General features: G+C 49.6%; 1 protein-coding gene across 5 annotated transcripts in view; it reads right to left on the bottom strand.

Annotated features, from left to right (window-relative positions):
• Positions 1 to 17,681, bottom strand: part of LOC147442268 (protein GAMETE EXPRESSED 2-like) — a 195,210-nt gene that overhangs the window by 53,248 nt on the left and 124,281 nt on the right. The window lies entirely within an intron of this gene.

Raw genomic sequence — 17,681 nt, 5'->3', positions numbered from 1 at the left:
GATGGAAGGATGGTGGAAGGAGAAGGCCAACCTTCTTCAAATGTTCCTCAACGAAGGCACGCAATGGAAGAAGGAGAAAGAGGACCTGCACGTAGTGATACAAGCACTTAAGGCAGATTCTCTAGCACTCAAAGGAGAGGTCTCAGCCCTCAAGCGAGAGCTTGCTAATAGAGCAAGCAATGGACTGGAGGAAGGTGAGTTCCAGCCCTAGGTGATAGAAGAAATCAAGGTCATCAAGGAACAGATACGGATGATCAAAGAGGAGGAGAAACAGAATGGGGCGAAGACGGTCTTCGTGCGTGGATGTAATCACGAAGACACAGAATAAGAAGGATTTGTAGGTGTGCCAAATAGAGCAAGAGACAGAGCTACATTACATATGTCATTGCCCAGTATAATATGAGATACGAGGCCACTTTCACTGTCTATTCAGAGAGGGTTTTCAGAGAGGGTTTTGGGCCACTTTCTACAGTCATGAGATACCAGGATGAGAGATGCCTCAAATTATACTTACTAGTGATTTGCAAACACAGAGAGGACTCTTGAAGAGGGGCACAATGAGAGAGATCCAGCGACAGCGGAAGGTCACAGATTTCTTTTACTCACAGAGAGAGGAGTTCGAGCAGCCCCCACAACATAACAACACCAGAGGTACCAGAGGCATACTGCTTGATCGGGCGATAGATTGGGGCGGTCCCGTCGCCCAGGGATGAGAGGGTCCTCTCAATATCGACGCAGACTGCGGCAGAGGATCCATACCATACTGGCACGACATAGAACCTGTCCCGGATACTGATGTATATGCATATGATGGCTCGACTGTCACAGAGCTCCATTGTATCAGCTCCCCCTTTGTCTTCCCTTTGTATCAGCTTTCACCCCACCCCTACCCACTATTTTCTTTTCAGTTCTTTGTACTTTTTTTTTTTCCGAGAAAAAGATCAGTGAATGAAAACTGCCCATAGGGCTACAACCACCTCTGCAAGAGAGGGCTACAACAAACATGATGGGGAGACTCTCCCAATGAAAGAACAACATATATACAATGACGCTAAATCAAGAGATGGGAGGAGGGAAGAGCCACAAAGGTGGACGGTAGTGCCATCTGAGCACACCCTGGACAATGGTGTAGAAAGGCCCAGGGCGCAAGAGTCGAAGGAAGGCCTCGCGGCGCTCTCACACGCGGACGGAGCTGCCCTGTAGTCCCTCAAGCTGTCCTCTGAGAGTATGGATCAGCTCTAGCCAAAAGTCACGAACAGTCTCTGCTGGCGGCACAGGCCGAGCCTCAAAGATGCGGAAACAGCGGGCCCGCCAGATGAACCAGAGTGTCAAGCCACTGATCAGCTCCCAACACTCCTCTCTCTCACTGCACCACTCCTGTAGAGTAAGCTCTGTAGCAGGCTGGAGTGTAGGTCACCCCCCCCTGTATCACTATCATCCTGCTGGTGGAAGATAGCTCAAACTGAAGTGCTGGGCCCGTGAGAGTGGACCAAGTTGCTACCCCCCAAGTGTACTGTCTAGCCGTGGAGAGAGTAGGCATCAGCCGAAGAACTCGTAGCCACACCTGCTGGGCCGAAGGACAGTCCCAAAGACAGTGACGCTGACTCTCCACCAAGTGGTTACAGGCTACAAATGCGGCCGAGAGACCACTATGCACTAGCCAACTCCCTACTGCTAGAGCTCTGTGTGCGACCAGCCACACTGAAACAAGGTGACGCGCCTCTGCTGTCTGGAGTCTCACAGCCTCTCCCAAAAGGCTGCCAAGAACTCGACTGTGAGGCCCTCCTCCTACCAATGACGTGCTGCAGCCGGGCGGGCCTCTCTGTGTCCTGTAAGTATATGACGTCCAAGCCGAACAATGTACTGAAAGAAAGGGACACCTGGGTGGTCTGCAGAAGAGAAGGGGTCCCTCCATAGCCACTCACCACGATCCCACTGCACTCATGCCAGTGGACAACACTCCCAAGCCCAAAGCCTCCAGTGTCCAGTCTCAAGAGCTGCAGGGTCAGGGTCTATGACGCAAGTCCTCCCACAGATGCCCACAACTCGCATCCTCTAGAAACAGCACTCTGCCACCTGCGGGGCCTCTACTACAACTCGCTGTAGTCGTCCCCCACCCTGAAGCTCGAAGAAAAGGGCTGGGACAGTCTCTGAGCAGGCCCTGACTGAAATGAGAACCTCCAGTTGTGTGAAGGCTCCCATCCACCGGGGTGCTATTGGCTCGAGAGGCGTAAGCCACTCAGCTGGAACTGTCTCTGAAATGTCCTGACACATGCCCTGCACCCCTCTCATGCTTTGTAGTAGCTAAAGAACCTGCACCTCCGTTGAAAAACCTGTGAACTCTACCTAGTCACCTAGAGAGCGAGCTGGACCTGCTGCCATGGGACCCCAGGAAACATGAGGCCGACAACCAACCAAGTGGCCTCTCTGAGTGCTAACCATGGGGTTCCAGACGAGGGGCTGCCGAAGGCGCTTATCCGTGCACATCGACTGTCTCTGCTCCAGGCCTCGCCGTAAGAGCTCCCAAGATCGAAGCAAACTCAAAGTGAAGCGGTCCTCCGGTCTCCTGCTCAAACCAACTCTGCGCATCTCTGTAAAGATCCATCTCGTCGAAGGTTGCCAAGGGCCTCCTGACTGAGGCACCCTGGCACGAAGCCTCTGTAGCAAGAACTCCTTCCAGGGCTCCTCACCTAGAAGAAGTCCTTGAACTATAAACTTCCCAAGAAGGGCTCTGCTTTGCTGTGCTGGATCAATGATCCCAAGCCCTCCCTGAGAACAAGGAAGCGTGATGACCTGCCAAGCCACCTTGGCTCGGGCTATCTGAGTGTCACGTCCTAACCAAAGGAAGTTCCTGATCAGCCTCTCTACCTAGCTGATACAAGGACTCGAGAAGATCCAGCAGGAAGTGATGTACCACATAGTCACCAACAACACCTGGTTGGCAACTACTACTCTACCAGCCAAAGAAAGTCGTGCTGAACTTCAATGTGACAACTTTCTCCTGATGGACAGGAGAAGAGGAGCAATCTGCTGCTCGGGAGACAAGTCCAGACCAACCTGACAACCCAAGTACCGTACTGCAGTCCCTGGGGGGGTCCACCTGAAACCCTCTCCTTGCATCCAATCTGGCACAGAAGCACTACCAACCGAGAAAGCCGCTGTGCCCAAAGCACCTGACTGTGAGCCTGTCTGTACATGGCTGAAACCCTTTGATCCAAGCATCTGAGAAGCCCATCTTGCGTAGAGTGCCCTCTAGAAAGTCCCAATCAACTCTGTCGTATGCCTTCTCAAAATCAGGAAGAAGAATCACGAGGTCCTCACCACGGAGCCGTGCCAGGGCAGAAGCCTCCCAGAAAGTAAAGATGTTGTCAAGGATATTGCGCTCCTTGACAAAACCTGTCTGATTCCCATGTATAAGGCACTCTAAAAGTGGATGAATCCTCAAACTCAGAGCCTTGGCAAGAATTTTGTAGGCTGAGTTGAGGATGGTGATGGGGCGCCACTGTCGAATCTCATCCAAGGAGCCAGCCTCCTTGGGAATGAGGTAGATCAGGCCTTCACTCATGCTGTCAGGCATCACTCCTGTATGTAAAATGTACTGAAAAGCACTACAGAGATCTGGGCCAAGCAGGTCCCAGTACTCCAAGAAAAAGCTAGGAGTCAACCCATCCTCACCTGGACAGCTACCACGGGGGAGGGCCCTAAGAGCCGTGTGCAGCTCCTCAAGCTGAAGTGGCATCTCTACCCTCTGACGCATCTCCTCAGTCACAAGACAAGGCACCTGTGCCCAAACCTGATCCCTGCATGCATCCTGCCGCTCTGACTGGGGCTCTGCAGACAGTAACTCACGGTAGAAGTGAGTAGCAACTGCACGCATATCCTCGGGCTCACAAGCAACTGACCCATCAGGCCTCCTCAACTGACTGACCTTGGCATGCAAGTGCCGAGGTCCCCTTGTCTCAAAAAAAGCACCAGTCACTCTGTCACCCACCTAAGTCCACTGAGATGCTTGTTGGTGGAAGGCAAACTCATGACGCCTCTCCTCTGTGCTAGCAAGCTCCTGTCCAGCCTGCTGTAACCATAATCACAAGGGACGCATTCCGGGACGGGGGACGGGGCTCAAATGGATTTTAAGTGTAAAAAAGAGGGTGGGACGGCAAGTGGGGACGGAAAAGTGGGGACGGGAAGCCCAAAAAAGGGTGTCCCCTGTGACTATGGCTGTAACTGCTCCTCCAACCATGGACTGTCTGGATGTTACTCCTGCATCCTCTGTACTGAAGCAATGCCTCGTCAGAGACGCTACTCCGCCTCTCTCGCTGCAGCCCGGCGAGCCAGAGACTCCTGAAGAATAAAGTGGCTAAGCTGAGCTAGGCCTGAGGCCACTCTGTCTGCAGGTGACTCCTGTCTGTCCATACCCTCTGTCCAGAGAGCCTCTACCCTCTCTCTGAGTGCTGAGTCCAACAAGACCCTCTCTGGGATGCGAAGCATCGTGCTCCCACTCGTCTGCCTGTCTGCCACTGTGAGGATCACTGGTGCATGGTCCGAGAAGGAGGTCCCTGCCAAGATGCCCACTGATCCCCCCAAGTCACTGTAGTGGTCACTAGTGTAGAAGCCATCTATCCGCGATAGATTCACTCCTCCCACTCTGCGGTCCGATCTAGAGAAGGCAAGACTGTCTGGCGGCCTCACAAAACCAGAGTACTGCCATGTATCCGAGACCCTCAAAGTCATACACAACCTCTCCCAAGCTGCCAACTCGACTCCATGCACAGTAGCATGGCTGCCACCAATCCTGTCAGAAGGGTACTCCAACATGTTGAAGTCCCCTTCTATACACCAATGATCGGCCTGCGGCAAAGACTCAACAATCTGTGACCAAAACTCTGCACGAGCACTCGCCACATTGGGCGCATAGATGTTCAGGAAACCCACAAGGCCATCCTGAACCTGCATAGTAATCCACTGAGCCCTGCCTGGCACAATAACTCCTATGCCCACAATGGCCTGCTGTAATGAGTCCGCAATAGTCATACTTACCCCACCCTGGATGCCTCCAGGTCCAAAAGCAGCTGACCAAGAGGTATCATATCGTCCACGCAGAATCTGACCACATCGCGAAATGCGGCTCTCACACAGATGGTGCTCCTGAAGCATAAGGAGATATCAATCTCTCCTCCCACAAGGCAACGTTGAAGCTCCTGACGCAATCGGCCCCGCTGTCGCTGAAACTGGGGCCCACCTAGTCCCTTCACGTTCCATGAGACGATCCTCATGGGGAGCAAGAGAGAACAGATGCTGCCGCAGCAGCAAGACGGGCTATCTTCGAGGCTGGCTTGGATGGGGAGTAATCCGCATCCAAGCGTCCTCTAGATAGGCGTGATTGCAGTGAGTGCCTAGCCCAAGCCCAAGCAGAGCGAGCCGTGCGTAAAGCAACCCCCTCTGTCCAGGAGTCCTCATGAATGTATACATAGCAAGGCAAACACTGCGTATCAGCAAAGAAGTACACCACAATGGGCCTACATCTTGCTGAGTCTAGGGGTGTCACCGCAAACTTGGCCAATGGCCACAAAGTCTGCAGCATATTTGTAACTCCAAGTTCTCGCATGTGGTGAGAGAACTCTAGGACCTGTGTATGCAACCATCCCAACACTGAGTCCAGGGACCACTCTGTCTCGGCCCTACCAGAGAGGGGGAAGGAGAAACGAAATTCTGAGTCCAAGGCCTCTGTCCCCCTAGCGACAAGGAACAAAGCATGGACCCTGAAGCAGGCTGCCTCATGGTCTACTGCGGAATCGCCGAGAAAACGAGTGAACCCGTAGTCGAAGAAGTCCCAGCGGCGTCGGATGTCAATGCTCGTCACACCCCGAGGGATAGCTGCAAGGGAAGATTTCTGAATCTGCAAAGGGGGCCGTAAGAAGGGCCGACCCTCTCTCGCTACACGACTCGTGGCAAAGGCGCTGCCAAGAGATCTCCTAGCCGCCGGAGAAGGACCAGTCTCCTAAGTCGACTGTGGAACTAGAGCAGGAGGGGGGGGAGAAGGAGCTGGGGGGAGCGAAGGAGAAGCGGGGAGGGATGGGGCGACAGAGGTAGAAGGGCAAGGTGGAGAGGCGACGGGAGCAGAAGGCAGGGGGGAGGATGAGGAAGAGGGGGGGAACTCGGGGGGGGGGAGAGGCTGTCGAGGGTGAAGCAGAGGTGGAGGCTAGGGCAGGGATCTCCTCCTGCTCAAGAGGACCAAAGCGGTTCCCCGTGGGAACCCACTGCTGCTGAGTAGGCACGTGAGGGCCACTCTGAGTGCTAGGCTGACGCTGTGGCCCCTGGCGTCGTCGACCACGGGCCTGCTGCCACCCCTCCTTTGCTGGAGCCCCAGGCTCGGAGGGTGGTTCTGAATGTGTGCGTTGTGCCGTTGACTGTGGCTACGGGCCAGCCCTGGCAGGCTGGGGCTAAGGCTGTGGTGCAGGTCGCGGCCTCCTCCGTGGACAGGCCTTCGCTAGATGGCCCATCTGTCGGCAAATGAAGCATTGGTTCGGGAGGCCCGAGTACTCCACACTCTGTCTAAACATACCCCCACTCACCCGAGGCAAAAGGATAACCTTCGGAAGCGTATGGGTATCTCTGACCAAAACTCGAATTGGGGAAATGCCAGCCGCCTTGGCAGCTACTGATGCTGCCGTAAGAGGTGTCTCCAGGACAGTCCCAATGGCGGAACCGATCCTGGAAAGAACTGGTAAGTACTCCCTCCGTAAACCCGAAAAGCAGATTGAGATGGGGATGTCTGCCTCCTCTACTAGAACATCCAAAGCCGGGTCAAAACCATGTCGCCACTGTCGAAAGTGGACACGTGATGCTCGGATGGCCAGTGGACTCATAGCTATGACCTTGGACGCCATCTCGGAGGTCTCAAACTCGATCTGATAGTAACCCTGTCCGAGAATCTGGACATCCAAGATCTTGCCCACCTCTGCGAGAAGGCGGGCCTGGAGAAGGTCTCGCAGCTCTCCTCTGCTAGGTCGGGTGCCGAGAATCTTGCAGATAACCAAGGTCGCCTGCAATCGCTCTACCTCTACGGCAACGCTCGCTTGCTCTGTCGGCGAAAGAGCAAGTCGAACGGTGGGCTCAGCGGGGTCGGGCGAGGGGGCTTCTGGCGAGTCCCTCTGTGGCGAAGCTGGAGCCTCCATCTGTGTCTACTGTTGTGGCGTAAGAAGAGGGTGACAGGGAGGTGCTGCAATTGGGCGCGCCGAACACTGCTCCAAGGAATTGAACCAGTGCCGAAAGGGTCGAACTGCAGGGAGCTGTCGAGGTGGAAGAACAAAACGGGCGGGCGAACGGGCCGAGGGGGGGGGGGGGGGGGGGGGGGGGGGGGGGGGGGGGGGGGGGGGGAAGGGAAGCGCAACTGGCGCAGAAGAGAGGGCAGCGGGGGCTGAGGGGGGCGGAGGGACAGGGGCAGCGCGGGCTAAGGCTGAGGGCAGCCAGCGCTGGCCCCCCCCCCCCCCCCCCCCCCCCCCCCCCCCCCCCCCCCCCGCGGCGAGCACGCATTTTCTCGCTGCTTGTTTCCTTTCTTGTTTAGGATGAGAGAGGAGATTGGTAGTTCTTTGTACTTTTCGTACCTAGACCTGGTATTAGATTCACCACATGTAACCTTTTGATCTCATAGGTCATTTTGGCCTTTTGAAGACATTAATATTACATTTCATTTCATTCATTTCTCACAGAGAAAGCCATTCACAGGATGAAGACTAGGAGAGCATATCATCACGATGGCCTAGTAGCAGAACAGTTTATACATGCATAAGATTTGCTTGTGCAAGGACCTACCTCATACTTGGAGTTTGTCCATGATTGTACCTATCTTCAAGTCAGGGGACCCTATGGAGCCTGGGAGCTACCACACTATCATGATTGGAGTCTGGACACACATTGGCACGGTTGTATGCATCCATGCTTGAGCAGCAGTTGAGTAGATGGGCAAAGAGAGAGGATGTACAAGCAGCAAGACAGGTGGGTTTAAGGAGAGGTTTCTCTACTCTTGATCATATTCCGACACTCAGAGCCATTATTGAGTAGGGGAGATCACGTGTGAGACGGCTCTATTGTTGCTTTGTGGACCTTCGCAAAGCCTTCGATACAATGCCCAGAGCTAGCTTGATGCGCAGACTATAAGAGTTGATTTGGGGGATCATGGCTCTATACAAGACAGTATTGGGACATGTACGCACTCCAGAGGGGATTTCTGATTTGGTTCGCTCCACTATTAGGGTGAAACAGGGCTGCCCACTATCTCCTAAACTATTTGGCATGTATGTGGATCAGGTTGCTGACTACATTGAGAGGGATGGTGATAGAGGAGCACAGTTGGCAGGGACATGGATCCCACTACTATTATATGCTGATGATATTGTGCTGATTTCTGACTCCTCGGAGGGGATGCAGTGTCATATAGATGCCTTGTACACATTACGATAGTGGATTGTCTGTTAACTTGGGGAAAACCAAGGTTATGGTGTTTAACATCACACCACAGTGGGTCAGGAGGTCAGCACCTACTTTTACATATGGCCAAGAGATGGTGGAGTATACAAATGCATACACCTATCTTCGGGTAGTCTTCACTGGACCGGCTTGAGGAGAGCAGCAAAGACTAGATTAACGAGAGCTTATGCAGTCTTGGGAGGTTTGGAGAAGATGTGTTCGCACGTTCAGTTTCACGAACCTCGAACAAAGCCGTGGCTTTTTGACACTCTAGTGGCTTCAGTTATGCTCAATGGGGTTCAGATTTGGGGGCCCTCAGTGGACCACCAGGGAAGATCTGGTAGCACTGATGGATAGAGATGTATGTAGAGGCCTCTAGTCTCTATGATCTTTCCAATGATTCGGACTAAGGCCTCAATGCCACATGAGATTATTTAGCCTGAGCTAGCTGCCCCTCCTCTCGTAGTTGAGGCCCTAACTAAATCAATCTCCTTCATGCATAACTTATGGTACCTTCCTAGAGACAGATATGCTCGGCTAGCACTTGAGTCATCCCGACAGCTAGCGCTACAAGGGGACACAGCATGTTGGTATGGGCACATGACATCATGGTTTCAGTCACACGGCTTCAACATGGATAGACTGCCTCCATTCCAGTACTCCTTGGATGCACCCTCCCTTTCTCTTACACGGATGGAGACCACTAAACTTATATGTAAGGATTTGATTCAACTAGAAACCAGAAGCACATGGATACAACCGGTACAAAGGTTGGGAACGAAGATGGCTTTCTATAGAGAGCATCTCCTCCAACTAACAAAGGATGGATATGTGATTGGACCAACCTATATGCACACTCGTGACTCATTTATCCTATGGGATACGCTGTGCTATTGGTCAGATGCACACATCATCGCATCGGCTAGAGATTGAGACTGGCAGATTTAGGAGAGTATCAGCAGAAGCCAGGATAGGCCAGTTATGTCATATAGAGGCAGAGACACAGTTACATCACATTTCTCATTGTCCGGTATACTACGAGATACGAGGCCGCTTTCACTGTCTATTCAGAAAGGGCTTTGGACCGTTGGCTAGAGTAATGAGATGTCAGGATCAGAGATGCCTCGACTTGTTATTGCTAGAGCTGCGCAAACACAGGGAAAGTCTCTTGAGGAGATCCGGTACTGGGAGACATTCCCAGAGGGAGATCACTAACTTCTTTAGAGCAGGGACTCAGCAGCTGGATAAGCATGCTTCCCAGCAGACTTCATAGCCCACTTCTACCAGAGGCATATTAGTGGGAGCGCTAGATGCCCACGTCTACAGGGTCGACTATGACATCGACAGAGGCTCCACCAAAGAATCAGGACTATTCTAGCACGACATGGGAGACGCCCAGTACGATTATTTACAAAGGCGGACATTGACCAAGCTCTTCAGCGACCGATGCAATACTTTCTCCCACAACGCGCGATGCTGGGCATCCTCGAGCATGGATGATGATTTTCACGTTCACAATTTGAGTCTTTTAGTTTTAGTCCTCCACTTCACTTCATTTTATTTTTGTACCCAGACATTGGATTAGATTCACAAGGATTGTATCAATTTGATCTCCATAGGTCATTTTGGCCTTTTAAAGATGTTCAATATAACATGGCTTCGAGCCTGACGAGGGGAGCGATTGACCAAAGTAAGAGAGAATGCCCGGCTCCAGTGGAGACTTTCCAAACGAATCGAATCACCTCCCTACCGAGGATTCCATGATAAATGCACCGTAACCTCTTTCCAGGCAGATACTAGAGTGGAAGCAAGAGGACATCCAAGAATGTGCCCTTCCATCTTGCCAAAAACCACCTCCCATATAGAGGGTTGCCAATGGCCAAAAGCAGAAGTAACAACATGCTAAGCGAGGAATGCAAACATCAGAGTCCAAGGCTGAATTTGTTGCACAAGAGCAGGCAACAACATAGCTTTCCTCGCAAGAACATGCCGACGCAAATCCAAGATATTAAGTCCACCAAGACGTTTCGGAGTGCAAAGCTTCTCCATCGACATCAAGCGTAAACCTTTTTTCAGAGCATGAGTCCACCACAAATGAGACATAATGTCCGACATAAGAGAATCAAGACAACGGCGAGGCCAATGCATCAGTGGCAAAAAGAATTGAACATATTCCAACAAAATACTCTGAACAATTCGCAGACGAACATGCAAGGGCCAAGTAGACAACTTCCAGTAATGCAATTTGACACTCAAACGTTGCATGACCCAATTGACTTTCTGAGAATGAGTAACATTCCATCCAATAGGATAGCCCAAATGCCTAGTGATCACATTTGACGACACAATCTCCCCTGGCCATAACAAACCATGCCAATCACACGAATAGAGAGGCAAAAGCTTTGATTTACAAAAGTTGACTCTAAGCCCAGCCGCACTGCCAAAAAGTTCCAAGGCTTCCATAATCACTTTGACATCCACCTACTAATTACGAGACATAAACAATGAATCATCAGCGTAAGCCTGGCCAACGAATGTACGGCCTGAAGGTAGCCGCAGACCATGAAGACGCTCAGTAGAGGTCGAGTGATCAAGATAAGTCAACAGCGGGTGATTAGCAATAGCATATAACAGAGCACTAAGGGGGCAACCCTGCCTAACCGAACAACCAAGAGGCCAAGATTCAGTTAATTCACCTTCCAAGATGCCCGAAGACGTGCTACATGCATACAAAAAATAAACCACATTGGCGAATTTAGGACCAAACCCTAGGCATCTCATCGTGGCAGCAATGAAATCCTACTGCACAGTGTCAAATGCCTTTTCAATGTCAACCTGCATAACTAACACATCCTGTTGAGTGTACTTAGCATACTCCATGCCAATCATAACATTAGCCAGATTATCCATAATTTGGCGACGTGGAATGAAACCATATTGAGCCTGATGGAGTTCTGCAAAAAGATGGTTCTTAATGCAGTGCACCAGCATCATAGCCAATATCTTATAAACCACCGGCATCAAGGTAATCGGGCGCCAATGAGAAAATCGCTCACATAGCGCTTGCTTAGGTAGCAGTTTAAGTAAACCTTCTTTCCAAGATAGAGGCAATTCCTGCTTCTCCCACGCCGCTTTCTCCCACGCCGCATTTATCATGAAAAGCAGTGGATGCTCAAGAGCCTCCCAGAAGGAGAGGAAATATTCCACAGTAAGCCCATCCCAACCAGGAGAGCGCCAACGGCCCAAAGCAAGCAACGCACTAGCAATTCTGAAGCAGTGAAGGGGTCCTCAAGGCCACATGCATCTTGCGGAGATATAATCGGAGCAACAATTGACGTGCATGGCAAGCAGCCAAAGATGCCTGAGAGGGAGCAGCAAACACCTGTTGCTAATGCGAAACCATGGCATCTGCAAGTTCTTGCTTTGAAGAAGTCCAAACACTTGAAGAAAGCATAACCCGCTTGATGGCTTGTGAGAGTCTCGAATGATACAAACACTTAAAAAATTGCTTCGAAGCACAGCCTTTATCCATGAAAGCATGTTGACGGGCACGCGTCTGCCATTTTGCAAGCTTTTGCTTGTCATTACGCTGAATACACACAGAACCTTCACATAACACAGACATCTCAGAATTAGACAGAGGCCGTAAATCAGCCAACACTTGAAGACGTTGACAAGTATGCTTCGCATCTTTGACATCCCCTCGAGTGCATTGCATGAAGTGTGTGCCATAGTCACAGATAACACTTTGCACCCTCATGACAAAACGATACCAAGCAGCATCAAGATCAAGATGCATATGAGCAAGCAGAGGGGGAATAACCTCCGAAATCATGTCACGAAAAACCTCATGTGTGAGATAAGCATTATTAACCATTAGCAGGCGTTTCCTAGGCAGAGCCCGATCACAACGAGTCTGCCCAAAACTCACATCCAACAAAACAGGGTAATGATCTGATAGCTGCAAGGTATAATAGATGTTGACCTCACACAAAAATTCCTCATATTGTTGCAAATTAAGCAAATACCATCTATCCAACCGAGCTGGATAAGAAGAGTGGGCAACATGCTGAAAAGAAAAACCAGAGGCATTTGGATGCAAATGCCGCCATAAATCAATCATCTGAATAGAAGCAAAAAGATTATCCCATTCTTGCTTTTCCGCAAACAACATATGTGAATTGCCAGTAGTACTATCAGCCAACTCAGGCGTATTATTAAAATCCCCGCAAAGGAAAGCATTCGAGATCCATGGGAGAGAAGAGATGTCTCTCCATAGAGTAGCCCTTTGTCCAAATGATGTATACGCATAAATGCCTCCAAATTCATACACCTGACCGTTTAACAAGCATTGAATCACCATCCAACGGCCATGCGGATCATTAAACAAGAGAACTGGCTGGAGCTCATGCCGAACCAGCATGAATAAACCTGAGTAATCTCACAAACCAGCATATGCAATCCAATATCCTGCAAAATAAGAGCACTAACCAGCAAAGTCATGCTGGTTGTGTTCTTGCAAAACCACGATATCTGCCTTACATGTATGTACATAGTGCCAGGTCAATCGCCATTTATCAAGGTTACATAACCCACGCACATTATATGAAATGCATTTAATGCGACTATGCATTGAAAACCATATTTACAATGGCAAGAAAGACGGGGATTAAGTCGAGATGCCCATAGGGACATTTCCATCCGCCACATCCATGCCAGAACCCGTCCGCTGAGTCAAAGCAGGAAATTTATCCATAGAAACCGCTTGAGAAGTGGAAGCCTCACCCAAAATTACATCCTTGTAAGAGTGCATCACTTTTTCCCAAGCGTCAATCAACGTGCGATTGTCATTGCAAGGAAGCTGCTTAAATGATACATTCTTGTTGGCGTTAACCAAAGGAACATAATTATGGGAGGAAGGTGGAGTACGAACTTTCACTATCTTTTTAGGTACCACCCAGGAACCAACATCACTTGATGCAACATTTTTGCCTTTCCCTGCATTTACATTCCCAACCTCCGTAGACGGCGGATTTTTGTTCTTCCCTTTATCTGTAGTAGAAGTCACCTTGATAGGAGGGACTCCATTCGATTTAGCTTCTCCAACAGATTTGCCTACAGGGGTAGGGGGAGAAGAAGGCACAGCCGAAAGAGGGGGCTGTAAAACAGGTTCAGGACATTCCGATTGCATGTGACCGAATTTACCGCATCTAAAACAAGAGTTAGCAAATTTGCCCCATTTGAGTTTAAAAGGGCGCTTGCCCACCCAAGGATCCCCTGAATCCACCATAAATCCATCCCGGGTATGCTTATCCGTATCCCACAGAATGCAAAACCTGTTAGTGTTCGCATCCAATCTCGGAGGGCAAATCACTTTGCCAAGTTGAGCAGCCAACAAAGGAAGAAAATGCCTCCGCGTGCGAGGAAAATTAACAATTTCCACCCACACAGGACATTTATGACGAATTAGACTCTGATAATCCTTCGTCAGTGCCCAAGGCAGAACATGAGTCATCTACGTGCCAAAAAAGAGGGGAGACATCTCCAGCAGAAGGTTTCTAGCCTCCGTGTCTGCCAATAGTACCTCATAGAAACCTCGAGCACCAAATTAAACGCCTCGGACAGCCTGGCACTTGAGAAGGAAATCAACCCACTGTCCCACGTCCTGCACAACAGGCATTTTGCCAGGGAAAAACAAAATGACCGCATTCATGGCATATTGCGCTACGGGATCCATAAGATCTTGTACGGGAATTCGCACCTCAAGGACAGGTGTCTGACTATTCCAGGCTTTACAGGCCTCTTCGAAGTCTTCATATAGACAACTTTTGATTTACGAAGCACTTTCCGAAACACTCTCCATGGCTTTACGACACTTGAAGACACACGGGAACTCTGACATACATCAACCAGAGCACAACCAAAAACTAAAGCAAAAGACTTTTTTTGTATTTTGTGAAGTAGCTATTTACAAAATCCTCAGAGGTATGTACATCTTCTACAGTACGCATACATCTGCAAAATGAATAAGATGAAAAAACTGTACTCTATAAGCAGCTATAGGATGCCTGATTATGCTATTGTAGCCAGTCGTACCCACTGTAGGGAGTCACACAAAATAACTGCACGCAGGCTGTTCTTTGTACAAAGTGTCTTCGCAGAAAACTGTTGACTACAGGCTGTCAGCGTACAAATGTGCAGTCACACAGAGACTCGGGGCAACACACACACACCCACACAGCGTGCTGCTGCCCTGCTGGTCACGGGAACAGTCTGTTCGTCTCTGTTTTAGGGTTCGTGAAGAACTGTTGGCGCTGTTTTTAGGGTTCGCGACAGCAAACGACTGCTACTCGCCTCTGTGTTTTAGGGTTCGCGCAGGTGTTGCTGACACACACAGACCTGCGTTCGCTCACAGACCCTGCACAGGGACCTGCCCGCTACACCACCACACACCACACACACACACACACACACACACACACACACACACACACACACTTTTTTTAAGTGATTAATTCGCAAGTGAGAGACCTCAAGGCGAGGAAAAACCCACGGATAGGATCATATACAAAAGAAAGAACACATAAGTGTTCAGCTCTGAAAGAGGGCTAAAAGCATTCATAGGAAAGACGATGTATCTTAAGGATGATATCACCAACTTCCATGGCAAAACGTAAAGATTGCCTAAGGAAAAGCTTGAAAAACTGAAAAGCATCTGGATCAGAGGGGTGGAACATACAACCATTACTTTGGTGCCACAGGGCCCAAAATTTGAGCCACATAAAGAAGACCGCAAATCCCTATAAGGAAGGCGGGAGAATGCCAAAAACCCAGAACGGTTTATGGAAGACCATAGAGGGGAAACGGAGCCGTATACAAGCTGATATGCAACGGAAAAAAAACTCTAGTGACGAAACAGTCCCAAAGCAGATGACTAACACTCTGCCGAAGTAGCATAACTAGAGAAACAATCGTTCGTTCAAAGGCAAGTGGCTCTTCTAGATGGCAGAGAGAGATTTCCTCCAGGCTCCACCAGATATCAGACTTATTGTGCATGGACCATAAGGCATTACAATGGTCAACAAGCCAAGGCCGTAGTAGAAGAAGAGCATAAACCTAACTGGCACAAATGGCCTCAAAAGGCGTGTCCCGGAAATTTCATTCAAACATGCGGCTACCATCAGCCAAAGGTGGAATGGGTAAAGTCAACCAGCATGTACTGAAGCTCTCTATAGAGATGACCATAATGCATACCCAATCTAAAATGGACAGCGGCAAGGGGAAACCGGAAAGTATAGCCCACCTCATCACCCACATCACCAACTACGCGAAGGCCACGACAAGAGAGAGAGAGAGTGCCTACCAAGGCGCACGGTCAACCCAAGCAAGAGAGAATACCCGACTCCAATGAAGACTCTCCAAACCAAGCAAATTCCTTTCATGTTGATGTCGACCATGCCATGATAAATGCATTGTAGCATCTTTCCAAGCAGAAATCAAATTGGAAGTACACACATATCCAGGAATGTGCCCTTCCATATTGCCAAACACTTCCTCCCAGCAAGACGATTGCCAATGCCCAAAGGACAAAGTAACAACATGCTGAATGCACAAGTAGGCAAGCATAAGAGTCCAAGGCTGATTTTGTTGCAAAAGGGTAGGCAACAACATGGCTTTTCTAGCAAGAACATGCATGCGCAAATCCAAGATATTGAGGCCGCCAAAGCGCTTAGGAGTGCAAAGTTTCCCAATCAACATCAAATGCAGACCTTTCTTGTGAGCATGCGTTCGCCACAAATGAGACAAAATAGCTGACATAAAAGAATCGAGACAATGACGAGGCCAATGCATGGCAGGCTACTCATGCATGATACGTACAAGGCAATCTAAGAATCGTTCTAGCCTTCTAAAGAGTCCTCTGCAATACTACCACAAAAAGCGTCAACCCTTCTTACCTAGTAAAAGTCCCCCACTCCGGCTACCTCCTGAGGCATCCAAGTCAACCACTTTTTCACCACCTTTATCACCTTGTCCTCCTCCACACTTTCTACAACCTCCCTTGTTCTCTCTAGTGCCAGCTCCAAAGCAATCAGCAATGGAAGAACTCACAAGCAATCTGACCAAAGTGAATATCAAGTTTCCTACCTTTAGGGACCTTTCTGCAAAGAATGCAAATGACCATGTCAGGAGATTTGTCTCTGTGTCGAGATTGTGTTCTCAACCATGAAGATGCTTACTTAGCGCTTTTTACTTCTACATTGGCTAGCGAAGCAAACAAATGGTATAGTCAATTTGTTGAGAATCACTTCACAAATTGGGTTACACTAAGGCGAAGTTTTTGTAAGTCCTTTCGACCTGGTAGCTTCCAAGAGAAGGTGTGGATGAGTTGGGAAACGTAGTGCTCCAACCGGACAAAACCTTTCTAGATCTCATGATGATAACAAAGGCCTTGGTAGCTAAGCTTCTCCAGCAACCAGTTGAATTCATGACAGAGAAGTGGGTGGAGAGAGCTCTTCCCAAGGCTTCCCAACAAAAGCTAAGGGAGTCTCTCAAACATGATACTACATTGGACAAGTTTGTTGTTGCAACCACAAGGATTGAAGGAGCAAAGAGAATGTTTAAAGACACTCCTGAAGTCAGGTCGGCTTCTAATATGTTGGAAAGGGCATCCGACGCTCAGATTTCCTTCGTACGGAACTGGAGGCATTAAAATTGCTGAGAACTCTTCATGAGGAAAGATAGACTGGAAAGGGCATCTGACGCTCAGATTTCCTTAGTACGGAACTGGAGGCATTAAAATTGCTGAGAACTCTTCATGAGGAAAGATCTCTCTCTCTCTCTCTGTTTCGCATAAAAAGTCTCCTCAACAAAAAGCATTCGACCAGCTCCAAAAGGAGTTGGAAGAGCTCAAAGCACAACAGGAATCTAAGGCTATGGTCCTGTGCAACTCATGTCGCTCTCCAGGACATCCTCCTGAAGAATGTCCCCCTAAGAGCTTATTGCAACTTCTGTGAGAAAGGACCACATGAAGACAGGGAAGGCTACTACCTCAAGGGGTTCAAACATCTACAACAAAGCCTCGCTTCTACTCTTCAACATGGTATGGCTCCAACATCAAATATGGTTTCTCCTTATGGCTAGCCCAACCACTCACATGCCGCCATGCATGACGAGTCCTCCTATTGAAGATATGGAAGGTATTTTTCCACCCCAAA

The sequence above is a fragment of the Adiantum capillus-veneris genome, chromosome 14 (genome assembly GCF_014529385.1).
Source record: "Adiantum capillus-veneris isolate H3 chromosome 14, ASM1452938v2, whole genome shotgun sequence".
NCBI lineage: Eukaryota > Viridiplantae > Streptophyta > Polypodiopsida > Polypodiales > Pteridaceae > Adiantum > Adiantum capillus-veneris.
Note: the sequence above shows the minus strand (reverse complement) of the source record. Positions and strands in the feature narration are given on the sequence as shown.